Source organism: Octopus sinensis, unplaced genomic scaffold (genome assembly GCF_006345805.1).
Source record: "Octopus sinensis unplaced genomic scaffold, ASM634580v1 Contig17845, whole genome shotgun sequence".
Lineage (NCBI taxonomy): Eukaryota > Metazoa > Mollusca > Cephalopoda > Octopoda > Octopodidae > Octopus > Octopus sinensis.
In genome coordinates this window covers 17,112-25,000 of record NW_021835367.1, presented here as the reverse complement: position 1 = coordinate 25,000, position 7,889 = coordinate 17,112, and positions in this window count along the sequence as shown.

Genomic DNA, 7,889 nt, shown 5'->3' with positions numbered 1-7,889 from the left:
GTGAGGTGTGTGTGTGTGTGGCGTGCGCACAACTTGCACCCCTCTCTCACTATCTTTATCTTTCTGTTACCCCCTTTCCTCCACCAGAGGCCACCTCTCTCTCCCCAATCTCCATCACCATTTACAACTCCACATTAACACACACAAACGCACACACACACACACACACACATACACACGTACTTCATTCTTTAGCATTCTTTCAATCAGATAACGTAAGGAACAAAAGACCGCTACGGTAGATGTTCCTGCCGACAAGAAACGGACGACACACATGCCATATTGTTCTCTCTCGAAGAGAGACAGAGATGTATTGACAGCGTGTGTGTGTGCGCGTGTGTGTGTGTGTGTGTGTGTGTGTGTGTGTGTGTGTGTTACTACAATTACAGCCACAACGCCAAAGAGTATTACTAGAAGAAGAAGAAGAAGAAGAAGAAGAAGAAGAAGAAGAAGAGGAAGGAGAAGAAGAAGAAAATAATAGGAGGAGGAGGAGGAAAAGAAGAAGAAATGTAAGAAGAAGAAGAAGGCGAAGAAGAAGAAGAAGAAGAAGAAGTGGAAGAAAAAGAAGAAGTCGGAGGGAGACCAAAAAAGAAGAAACTCAAACTTCAGATTAGCATTAATTAAGATAGAAGCGTTTTTGGATGCCAGATTGTCTGTGATAAAGAAAAAACAAGAAGAACATTAGGCGGTAAAGAAAACAAACAAGAATTTTTTTTCTTTATTTTCTGTTTGGTTTTGGATGTGTTTTTTTTTTGCTTTTGGTGGGGAGGGGGTGGTTGTATTGTTCTGTGTTCTGTGAGTTCTGTACAATAAAAAAAAAACAGCACTTTTGCTTCTTTTCCTTGTCACCATTCCTGAAACGAAACAAATCTTCCCCTATTTCCTACAACCCTCACTTTCTCTCTTTTTCTTCGTCGCACCACCACTACTACCCCCATCACAACCACCACCACTACCATCAGCATCAACCCCCACCAACACTAGTACTATTCCTACCAGTAACATCGTCAGTAGCGTCGCGTCCACTTAACGGCGGACATTTTGTTTTCGTGGTGGGATATTTTTGTTTCTGTGTTTTTGGGGGGGAGTTTTTTTTCTTTTGTGTGTTTTATTTTGGTTTTCATTTGTAAATCTGTCGTTGAAAACTGAGCTTTATTTTATATATGAATTGAATTAACACGAAGGAATGGAGTTGTATCTTCGAGAATTCTTTGACGGAAATTAGAAACCTGAAGAACTTGGTAAGTATTGTGCCAAAACAATGTGCGTGTGTATGTGTGTGTGTAAGGGAATAAAGCTGTGAATACCTGTGTGTGTATGTCCGCGTGTATATATGTGAATGAGTTTTAGTTTACGTATGTGCATGTGCGACTGTGTTCGTGTGTGTGTGTGTGTAAATGCGCGCGTTTGTGTGTGTGTGTGTGTGTGTGTGTGTGTGTGTGTGTTTGTCTGGAGGGAAGAATTCCTCGCTGTTAATAATATCGTCAAAAGACTTGTGGATTATTAAAAGATATCTCGAAGGTCATCAACAAGAAGTAAAATAAAATAAAATATAAAGCAACAAAATAATTACAAAATTACAAAACAAAAAGGCAAAAAAAGAATATTGAACGTCAAAACTTCGTTGAATTTGAAGAAAGGAGAGAAAAGAATTATATTGAAGTCAATCAGAGAGGAGACTTCTTTGGAAGAAATTTGAAAGTTTCCAGCATGAGACAAAATACAAGGCAAACAAAACACAGTGAAGTGTCAAATTCTTTCAGTGGCGGGAAAATCGTTCGCATATTTCCCATACGAAATAATGTCTCGTGTTGTTGTACCATTGAGTACATGCACTAAGGGTCAATGAGGGATGGCAGACGGGGAACGTATTTAGTACCTTAGGGGTGCATTGTAAATGTATAAGGGTATAAAGGAACAAGGGTGGTATATGGGTTGAAAAAACTGAATCTTTGATTTTAGCAATACAGGCTTAGCTTTACAATCACACTAAGAAATATGTAATTATAGCTATCTTGTTAATTAAACTTCCTGGTTAATTAATTTATAACTATTTAGTTATGAGAAGGCAGCGAGCTGGCAGAATCGTTAGCACACCGGGCGAAATGCATAGTCGTATTTCGTTTGCCGTTACGTTCTGAGTTCAAATTCCGCCGAGGTCGACTTTGCCTTTCATCCTTTCGGGGTCGATAAATAAAGTACCAGTTACGCACTGGGGTCGATGTAATCGACTTAATCCCTTTGTCTGTCCTTGTTTGTTCCCTCTATGTTTAGCCACTTGTGGGTAATAAAGAAATATCTAACTATTTAGTTAATCAACATATTTTAAATCTCTGGTTAATTAATTAAATATCAGGATACGTAATTTATAACTATCTAGTTAATTAATGCATTTTAAGAATTACAGGTGCAGGCGTGGTTGTATGGTTCCGGGTTCAGTCTCACTGCATGGCACCTTGGACAACTGTCTTCTACCAAAGCTTCGGACCAACCAAAATTTTCTACCTACCTATCTATCTCTCAATCTGTCTATCTGTCCTTCAAAACTTTAAAACTTCATGACTCTGAAGACTCCGAACTTTTCGAGATTCTTTGAGAATGTTTGAGATTTTGTGAATTGTTCTGTTCTAGAAACATTTTCTTCGAGAGTTCATTGAAATTTGTGAAGTTTGTAATGCTTGAAAAAAAAAAAAAAAGAAAACTTCTTTTCTTTAAGCAATTGTTTCTTTCAGCGATTTTTTAAAAAGTTTCTTAAAAAAGAAAAGAAAAATTCTTAAAACACTTTTTTTAACCTTTTCTTTAGTTCTTCTTTTATCTTATCAGTAACAGAATTTCATCCTTTTCCTTTACCTTCCTCACCTCTCGCTACTAACGGCCTTACCTTGTCTTCCTATACAATACCATATCAGAGGTATTCAACCAATTTTAAGCAACATTTCGAAAATTTATGGTTACTCAGAACTAATAAAAATCAAAGCTGCATTCAATTAACCGAAAATAAAAGAATTTTTTAATTGCATATGCAATTAACCGATATATTGCGAAGACTTTTTACACTTTTGCGTTTCAGATTAAATGTTTCAGTTTCGGAGTTATGCAATTAAGCGAATTTATAAATTTGTACAGAATTCAATTAAACTGAATCGTCCAAGTTTCTATAGGACACTCTCTCTCTCTCTCTCTCACACACACAAGCATATGAACACATACTCACAAACAACAACGCTCATACATATACGCAAACATATATACACATTTATGTGCGTGTCTATATATGTTAATGTATATAGAAGGACAGACAGACAGACGTAGATAGATAGATAGATACATACATACATACATACATACATACATACATACATATACATGCATGCATACATGCATGCGTGCATGCATACATACATACAAGCATACATACATACATAAACAGACAGACAGACATTTAGGTAGGCTGGCAGGCAGGCAGACACAGACAGACAGATAGATAATACATACATACATACATACATACATGCATACATACATACATACATACATACATACATACATACATACATACATACATACATACATACATACATACATACATACATACATACATACATATATACATACATACATACATACATACATACATACATACATACATACATACATAGATAATACATACATAGAAAGATACATAGACAGACAGACAGATAGATGATAGACAGACAGACAGACAGACAGACAGACAGACAGACAGACAGATAGATAGATAGATAGATAGATGAAGATATGAATTTGGTAATGCAAACAGGAAAATAGAATTCAAATGTATATTTTTATTAATATTTAGCAGAAGCATGAGAGTGACTCAAGGTCCCAGAGTTTCGTGCGTTGGCATTTTTCAAGTGTGACTTAGTTCGTGTTTTTGCTACCGTACCAACGCACGAAACTCTCGCACTTTGAGTCACTCTGTTGCGCCTGCTAAATATTAATAAATATAAGTGTGTGCGTGGGTTTGTGTGTGGAGGAGGTGTATGTATGTATGTATGTGTATGTATGTATGTATGTATATTTAAATTCTACAGTATACATATACCCACTGTGTGACACCTTGTTCAAGTGTCTTCTACTATAGCCTCGGGCCGTCCAAAGCCTAGTGAGTGGATTTTTTGGTAGACGGAAACTGAAAGAAGCCCGTCGTATATCTGTATATGTTGTTTACGTCCCTGTAACTTAGCGGTTCGGCAAAAGGGACCGATAGAATAAGTACTAGGCTTACAAAGAATAAGTCCTGGGGTCAATTTGCTCGACTAAAGGCGGTGCTCCAGCATGGCCGCAGTTATATGACTGAAACAAGTAAAAGAGTAAAGAGTATATACACATATATATATACGTACGTATATACATATTTATAAATCTACAAACTTACACACATACACATACACACACACACAACACACACAACACACACCACACATATATATATATACGTATATATACATATACATATACATATATACATATACATATATATATACATATACATACATATATATACAAATATATATACATATATATTTATATATGTGTGTGTGTGTGTGTATGTATGTATTCAAATATATATGTATGTGTGAGAGAGAGAAAGAGAGAGAGAGACTATGTGCCAAGGTGATAGATTTTATAAAAGTGGTTATGAATAAAATACGTAGATTAAAATACTATGTGATGGAGGCGTGGATTATATAAAAGTAGGCGTGTTTTCAACTCCAAAAATGAAATCGCTGGAGAGTACAAAAGTGGGCGGATCATACATGGAAGTAGGCGGATCATATATTTTAGTGTTTCAAGATACATATATAAATAGGGAAACATGCAGAAGTGGGAGTAAACAGATTTACAAAAGTGGGCAGGGTGTAAGAAGCTGTTGCTTCGTCTCAGGTAGACCCATGATAAAAGTCGTTCCAACCGTGACCATTCCATGCATTTTTTTTGTCCAGGCCTATTGCAGTTACATATTATATTAGTCAATTTTTGATATGAATAAGTTTTGGCTGCTACTATATGGGGGCAATGTCGCTGACTGATGTGTTTGTGAACTGAGAAATGTATGTGTATGTGTGTATACCTGTTGAGGTTGTTGTTTAGTCCGCGATCTCCGAGATCAAGCAATCTTATTCATCGGAGGTGTTCTTGCTGAGGCAATAGATGCCGTCTGAAGGAAGTTGGCGGATATTTTCGGTTTGAACAGCAGTTTTTTCTAGCGATGTCATATGAAATTGTCGCCCATAATTATGACCCTAGTATCGATCTATTGCATTTCAATCTGTTTTAGGGTTAGGGTTAGGGGTGGCTGGAAGGGTATCTTTTTTTCTTCACAAATGTAAATAAACCCAATCTGTTTCTTAAACGAGGGACATATTCATACGGCAAAAAATGTTTTTTTACCTCAATAGACGTCAGTGATTGATTGAAATTGCAGAAATTGAAGAAAAAAAACAACAAATATCTTACAAACTATAGAATTTTCTCAATAAAGCCAAGAGAAAAAGATGTTTTATAAACACATTCTACCAGTATACGAAGTTTGAATTTTTTTGTTACCTAGAAATTATGTTAAAAACTGCCGTTCAAACCGAAAAGATCCAGTCTGGCTACTATATCTAGCATCTCGAGCGACCACGTAGAGGTTTCAGTCATTCGTTCTAAACATGCTTGTTGTGCTATATAAAGTTGCGTATATGTGCGTGTCTATGTTTGCTTCCTTACCACATCGTTCTGGGTTCAGTCCCACTGCATGACACCTTGAGCAAGTGTCTTCTGTAGCTTAGAGTCGATCAAAGTCTTGTGTGTAGATTTGGCTGACGGAAACTGAAAGAAACCCGCCGTGTGTCTTTGTGTCTCTGTTTGTCCTCCCACCACCGCTTGACAACCGGTGTTGGTGTGTTTATATCCCCCATAATCTCGCGGTTCGACAAAAGAGCCTGATGGAATAATTACCAGGCTTAATGTACTGGGGTCGATTCATTCGACTAAAGATCTTCAAAGTGGGTCATCAGCAAGGCCGCAGTCTAATGACTGACACAAGTAAAACATAAAAAAATAAAAGGTGTGCCTATGCCTATGTAAATATGCATATGCAAAGGTGTATATGAGCGCCATACTAATACAATTGTTTGTTTGTACTCCACCTGCCTTCGTCTTTTGTTTATTTTCATAAAGCTTCCCGTTATATATATATATATATATATATATATATACCGTGACGTATTTTTGCCATTTCAATATGGCTAACCCCTAAGGGTGATGCTACTGTAGTTTTTAGCCCCAGGAGGACACACTCCTCCAGCTGGCCATAGACACACTATCTGTCCTGTCAGTATTTGCAAAGGGAAGTCATCCTTCCGTCTTCAACTTATGATACACACGGACTCGAGTTTCGAGGTATTGACCTCTCGTCAGCGTGTGACAATCATAGTTGTCGCCGAGAATTAGATTTCCTTCACAAATACTTATAATTTTTCCACGTCCACTGTCGCTGATATTGAAAAAGTGAAATCAAACAATGATAAATATCAAAGTAAGTTATATACAGTAGCGGTAACACATCGTGACGTATTTTTGCCATTTCAATATGGCTAACCCCTAAGGGTGGATGCTACTGTAGTTTTTAGCCCCAGGAGGACACACTCCTCCAGCTGGCCATAGACACACTATCTGTGTCCTGTCAGTATTTGCAAAGGGAAGTCATCCTTCCCGTCTTCAACTTATGATACACACGGACTCGAGTTTCGAGGTATAGAAACGCATTTGCATTTCAATGTTAGGTGCATTTACTGAGTGCAACGATAGATGCACCTGTCGACTCATAAAGGGCTGACATGTGCACTCATATGCACAAGTCGGCGTGTCAAGAGTAGATGACAATCGCTGAAGTCACAGAGGTCAAATAGTGCAACACAGACAGACTGATATCGAAACTGACACATATTTCCTTGTTATATACATTTATATCCGTTTTGGTTACACACACACGCACACACGCAAGCACGCACACACACACACACACACACACACACACACCACACACACACACACACATATATATATATATATGTATATACATGCATAAAGATACACACACATATATATGGATCTTTTCGGTTTGAACGGCAGTTTTTAACATAATCTCTAGGTAACTAAAAAATTTTAAACTTCGTATACTGGTAGAATGTGTTTATAAAACATCATTTTCTCTTGGCTTTCTTGAGAAAATTCTGTATTTTGTAACATATTTCGTCTTTAATTTCTTGCATTTCGGCAATTTTAACCAATCACTGACCGTCTATTGAGGTGAAAGCATTCTGTGCCGTATGAATATGTCCCTCGTTTAAGAAGCAGATTGGGTTTATTTACATTTGTGAAGAAAAAAAGATACCCTTCCCCCACCCCTAACCCTAACTAGATAGATAGATAGATAGATAGATAGATAGATAGATAGATAGATAGATAGATAGATAGATTGACAGACAGCCAGACTGATAGATAGATAGATTGACAGACAGCCAGACAGATAGATAGATAGATTGACAGACAGCCAGACAGATAGATAGATAGATAGATAGATAGATAGATAGATAGATAGATAGATAGATAGATAGATAGACGGACAGATAGATAGATAGATAGATAGATAGATAGATAGATAGATAGATAGATAGATAGATAGATAGATAGATAGATAGATAGATAGATATAATCAGACGCAGTGGAGGGATTAAAGCAGTGGTTATGGTCGTGGTGGAAGTACTATCACTGGAGAATAACAAACTGAGATAGATGGAGAGTGGGAGAAAAGAATAGAAAAAGAAAAATACAATAAAAGAAAGGAGAGAATCACTCCT